This window comes from Lipotes vexillifer, unplaced genomic scaffold, assembly GCF_000442215.2.
Source record: "Lipotes vexillifer unplaced genomic scaffold, Lipotes_vexillifer_v1.1 scaffold1011, whole genome shotgun sequence".
Lineage (NCBI taxonomy): Eukaryota > Metazoa > Chordata > Mammalia > Artiodactyla > Lipotidae > Lipotes > Lipotes vexillifer.
Genome location: NW_006787698.1, coordinates 3,071,300 through 3,077,552, shown reverse-complemented (window position 1 = coordinate 3,077,552; position 6,253 = coordinate 3,071,300).

Sequence of the window (6,253 nt, the reverse complement as noted above, 5' to 3'; positions counted from 1 at the left end):
AAGCCCCCCGCCCGCCAGCCCCGCCGGCGGCCCCCTCGGCCCTGCGGCCCCGCCAAGCGCTCCCAGGGAGCGAGAGGGGCCGGCCGAGGGCCGCAGCGGGAGCTGCTGGGACTTGTAGTTCGCCCGCGTCCGCCTCGGCCGTCGCCATCGCTGCCCCCGCCTCCCCCCGGGCCAGCCTTTGTCCCGGCCCGGCCACCGGGCCGCGCGGCCGCGCCTTTGTCTGCGCCGCGCCCCGCCCGCGCTGTCCCCGCCGCGGCCTCTCCTCTTCTGCGTGTCTCTCAGCCGCTCTCGACCCCTCTCCGCCTCTTCCTCTCTCTCTCTCTGTTCCTTCTCTGTCGCTCTGTCCCTCTGTTTCTATGTCTCTCTCCATTTCAATCTCTTTGCCTCTCTTGCCCTCACTTTTTCTGCCTCTGTCCCTCTGTGTCTCTGTCCTCTTCTCTCTCCCTGTCTCTGCCTCCTGCCCAGGTCTCTGACTCGCTCTGGTTTTAAGAAACACCGAACATTCTCTCTCTGTCTTGCAGACTGGCCACGCACGTCAGCATAGTCAAGACGCTGAGAATTTACAAACTTGTGTATCTTTGCTCAGTCCAGCATTTCCCTCTAAGACTCCTCCTCCAAGGAAAAGAGTTGGGGATACTGAGTGTTTCCTCCTTCTCTTCCCTGGTCACGCACCGCTGTCACTGGTGGACTCCCCATGCCTGATGCTCCCTCTGAAGCCTAGACCAGATCTGGGAAGCACTCTGGGCAGACTTTACCTGGAGACACAGATCCCTGTGAGGAGGGAGTGAAATACAGCCCCGGCAGCTGGCAGCTGGGCCGTGAGATGTTCTTCCCTGAACATAAACAACGATCCCAGAATATAAACAATGATCACACAAGGCCGCTCTGTGACCGCGTCTGAGCCGAGATAGACACAAGGACACTCTGCAACCACAAAAATGAATACACACCCCCTCCTCTCCCCCCGCAACTAACTCAGATGACCGCGGCTTCTTCCCAATGACTGCCGCATGTCCATCCTCCCACTTCTGAGATAAGAATCACCAAAAGACCCAGTCCCAGTCGCCGATCTGCTCCCTGCTTGCTGACAGCACCAGGCTAGAACTGCTTCCAGTCTCCTCTTCTTAAAATTACCCAGCACAAGCCTGAATCCTATAAGATGCCCTCCTGTCCCCCAACTCTTCTGGAGATGCCCCATGGTTCCCTGCTATGGGATCATCCTTGCTGCGCAAGCCAAAAAAAATTTTTTTTGACTACAGGTGTGCTTCTGATGGTGTTTGACTGGCGAATTGGGACAACACCTACCCTTGCATGCAAATCAGGCTTCCAGGAGACTTCGCTCTTCCTTCCAGAACCTTCTAGATCTGGGCTGAACTTGTGGCCCGAGACCTGCTTTCCAGCTCTCTGTGGAGAAGCCAGCAGCAGATCTGAGAGACTTGAAACTGCAATTGGATTATGTTGCTTTTTCTTCATCCTGCTGGATGATCCCATTACAAATAATACTTGTAATGACAGCTGTCATTTCAGTCTGCCCAGTATGTCTCTCAGCACCTTGCTTTCCCTTTGTGGAGCCCCCTCCACTACTCCAGATGGACCCGTGTCTAACCCGTGCCCCCCCCTCCCCAGTACCATGCGATCTAAACTTACCAACCCAAGAACCCCACCCCCTGGCCACAATGAGGTCTGGGACGAAGCCATGAAGTTGGAGAATCTCTTTCTTGCCTTGGGATCATGAGCTGTTTATAGGCTTCCTTCTGCCTGCACCCACCTTCCTCAGTTGTCTGGAAGAACAGTCTGCAGACTGAAACCAATCTATACCAGGATGTAGAGGTGAGAGACAGAGAGACAGCTCTAGCTATATTGGTTGAGCTCTTGGACGTAGCCATACCTGAAGCCGGAAGCCCACAGTCTTTTCAGCCAACAAATTTCCTGGGTATTTGAGCTAGTTTAGTGGGTTTCTGTCTCTTGCAGTCATGACAGTCTTGACTAATTTAGACATGATTTCCAGAAAAGGGAAAGGTATTGAAGGAAATAACTTAAAACGTGAAATTGGCTGAACAAAGGTAAAGTAGAGGGCCAGAGCCACCTTGACATATATATTCATTATAAAGTGAATAGGGCTTCAAGATTTGTGCAGTGCACAACCTCCCCAGATATATGTGGCAGCCCTGTAGAAGGGCCTTGCTCAGGAAACCAGAAATCTGTTATGTTGAAGAAAAATAGCCGATTAAATCGTTGCCCGTTTTATCTTCGCACTCTGTGTGTCACCTGAGACTGTGGCTCGAGCGGCTTTGGAGGAACATATCAGGATGTTGGAATATGTGGGAGCTTTCATGAAGTCTTTGGCAAGGTCTTACGCGATAGACGCAAGCTACCTCTATGTGCTCCTTTTTTAATACATTTATTTATATTTATTTATTTGGCTGCACTGGGTCTTTACTGCTGCACATGGGCAGTACGCTTTGTCACGGTGCATGGGCTTCTCATTGCGGTGGCTTCTCTTGTTGCGGTGGCTTCTCTTGTTGCAGAGCACAAGCTCTAGGTGTGCAGGCTTCAGTAGTTGTGGCTTGCGGGCTCTAGAGCACAGGCTCAGTAGTTGTGGCGCATGGGCTTAGTTGCTCCGCGGCATGTGGGATCTTCCCGGACCAGGGCTCAAACCTGTGTCTCCTGCATTGGCAGGCGGATTCTTAACCACTGTGCCACCAGGGAAGTCCCTATGAGCACCTTCTTAAAGCAGAGTCCAGCACCTGCTCAATTTTGTGAGATTGCTAGGGCTGAATTCTCTGCCCCAAGCTAAAAGAGGAAGTTAGTACTGAGATGGGGAGATAAGATTGGGATTATCAGAGATCTTGTGGGCTCTTAATGCCTCAGCCTTTCAAGCATTGAACACTGAACACTGCCTGTCTATTAGGGACAATTACCCTCATTGGGAAGAGCCTATTGGCTGAGTCTTTCTGCCCTCTAGATTGTAACCTGGGGCAAGATAGATGCTGTGGGGCTGGGCAGGCACAGGTCTGTTGCTAGGAGACAGGATCCAGCAAGATTGGGCTCCAGACTCCAAGATCCTGGTGAGGTTTGGAGAACCAAATCACCCAGGCATCCAATCACAGCATTCCATCCCTCTGGGCACAGTGATTGGTTCACAGCTGGACATGTGACTCAAATGGGCCAGAGGGTTGTTAAATTCTAACGTGAGGAGTGGAGGGGAAGACCTCCACCCCTTCCTTTGGGGCTTTAATCATTAGGATTTGCGTTTTGTTTTGTATTGTTTTTGCTTTTGTTTTTTTGCCACTGCTTGGACTGAGAGGCTGTGAGGGAGAGAGCATGCCTGATGAGGAATTAGCAGGCTTGATGTTAGACCTAATTACAGACTTTCTTGTTTCTAAGTCAATAAAATCCCTTTCTGCTTGAGCAGATACAGCTGGGTTTCTGACACTTGCAACAAAAATACCCAAGACATTAACAAAATTTAGGCACTGTTTATTGAGCTGCAGCCAAGTGCGAGGCCCTGTTTTAAGAATGGTATATGCGGGCTTCCCTGTTGGTGCAGTGGTTAAGAATCCGCCTGCCAATGCAGGGGACACGGGTTTGAGCCCTGGTCCAGGAAGATCCCACATGCCATGGAGCAACTAAGCCCATGTGCCACAACTACTGAGCCTGTGCTCTAGAGCCCGCGAGCCACAACTACTGAAGCCCACGCGCCTAGAGCCCGTGCTCCACAAGAGAAGCCACTGCAATGAGAAGCCTGCACACTGCAATGAAGAGTAGCCCCAGCTCGCTGCAACTAGAGAAAGCCTGCACGCAGCAACGAAGACCCAACGCAGCCAAAATAAAATAAATAAATAAATTTATATATATATAAAAGAATGGTACACGCACATTCTACTTACTCCTTGTAACCACCCCATGAAGGAGGAACTGTTGCCATCCCCATTTTACAGATGAGGAAAGTGAGGGTCAGAGCATGAAATCATTTGCCTAGGGACAGAAAAAGACAAGTCTGCTGCTTAGCAATGATTACCATTGACAAAATGTTTTCCTTTAAAAATTAATCTGTTTTCCCATGTTCAATCCTACTTTACTCATCTTATTTCATAAGTCTTTTTAGTTTTTGTAGTTCATATGAAATGCCTTTCCTGGGGGGTAAGTGGGATATAGGAGGGATAGACATAAATCCATAGAATACATCCAGAATCATCATAATGTAGTGTCTTTCTGTACTGAAGACATCTTGAGTAAAGTTTCTGTTTTTTCCTGGCAACCCATCCCGGGGCTGGTCAGTTCCATTGTTAGAAAATGCTTCAAGTTGTGCTGAAATCTGCTTCCTTGTAACTCCTGCCCATTATTTCTCATCTGATGTCTCGGTTGTTTAAACCATTCCTAGAACCAGGCAGGAGTACACATAACCCTGCAACTGGAGCTACATGGAATCAAAGCAAGCTTTCTGAGCTTCCTGGCAGGCAGGGCAAAAAGGGAAAGCTTTTTGTACATGTAGTCTGGTCAACAAGCAGACCGACTTTACCAGGAGAGCCTAATTTTATCCTAGGAATCATTGTAGGATGGGTTTATTGCAGTGGTTCTCAACCAGGGGCAACTTTTTCCCCCAAGGGACATTTGGCTATGTCTGGAGACAATTTTGGTTGTCACAACTGGGCGGGGGAGAAGGAATGTGCTACTGGCATGTAGTGGGTAGAGTTCAGGGAAGATGCCAAGCATCCTACAGTGCACAAGACAGCCTCCAACCGCAAAGAATGATCCTATCCAGGATGTCAATAGTGCCGAGATTGAGAAAGCTTGTTTTATCATGAGGTGATTCAGACGAGTGTCATCTACATCATTAGTGGAAGCAAGCAGAAGAGCTGTTCTGCCTCTAGCAGACCCTCTCATGGTCAACATGGATACCATGACTGCAGCCGAAAGGTCCATCTTGTCCCCGTGGGACCCAAAACTGGACTCCTCTCCTTCCTGTGGAAGTGACAAGCTGGTCTCACAGAATTGCTGCCCATGGGGAAAGGGCTCCTGGCCAGGCTTGAGGTTGGCTCTTAGCGGCCCATTGGATTGGGGGCCTTGGTCTTTAAAGGTCTGTCTACAGGGTCAGGGAGCCGTGTTCATTCCCTGAAACCAGATTCTCAACAGCCTGCAGAGGCAGGGCCCAGGCACGGCCACCAAGGCCCATCTTATCGTTCCAGACAGATCTGGCTTCTTGGTGCTGATTCATCAGACCCCAAGACTTTCAAGGTGGGGTGCTGTCCAAGGTACTAGTCCTTGACATACTTGATGTCCTTGACATACTTACCAGCTTCAAGGCTCCACCCCATACTCCTCCTTTCCACCCTTTTCATTCTGTCTCTGGCTGAACACCTACCCCCTTGGGCCTGATCACATCCTGATGACCCAGCTGTGATCTGGGGGCCAGCTGCCCAGCCAGCCAGTGCACCAACCATTCAGCTTCCGGCCTCTGCTCACAATAGGGGACATTGCTGGGCCATTCTCTGCATGTCCACCCTTTCATGCCCCCTCTGAGCCTCACCCAGTCTCTCAATGATTGAGCTCCATCCTACACCCTCCTTACCTTCATCCTTGGAAAGGAAGCTCTCCCTTCTTGACCCCCAGCCACGCACACTAACCAGTGTGTACAGTTCTCATTTATAACAATCTAATGAGAGAGAGCTATTATTTATCTCCATTTTACAGATGAGCAAATAGAGGCTCAGAGGGGTCAAATGACTTGCCCAAGACTACCTTCCAGGACATGGAGGAGTCAGGATTTTCACTCTGTCCATTCAGCCCCAGGAGCCTACATTCTCAACCTCTCACCACGCTGCCTCCGTTCAACACTGTAACTCCATCCTCCCACACCATTCAGAACTTTTGGCAGCGAGAATTCCCTAGCGGTCCAGTGGTTAAGACTCAGCGCTTTCACTGACGTGGACCTGGGTTCAATCCCTGGTTGAGGAAGTAAGATCCTACAAGCCCTGTGGCACAGCCAAAAAAAAAAAAAAAAAGAATAAAAGAAAGAAAGAAAGAACTTGTGGTATCACCTGAACACCATACAAGCGTCAGACCACCAAGCTTTTGCACAAACTGAGATGGCCTCCCTGCCCAGAGTGGGATGACACCCAGGGTCTGCGGAAGTTCAGGGCTTCTCCATGGAGTCGTTCTCTCCTGTACGTTCTCTCACCAACCCCACAGGCACCCTATCCTCTTTCATGGCTGACTGATGGAAAGTGGTGGGATGTTGCCAAAGTGGTGT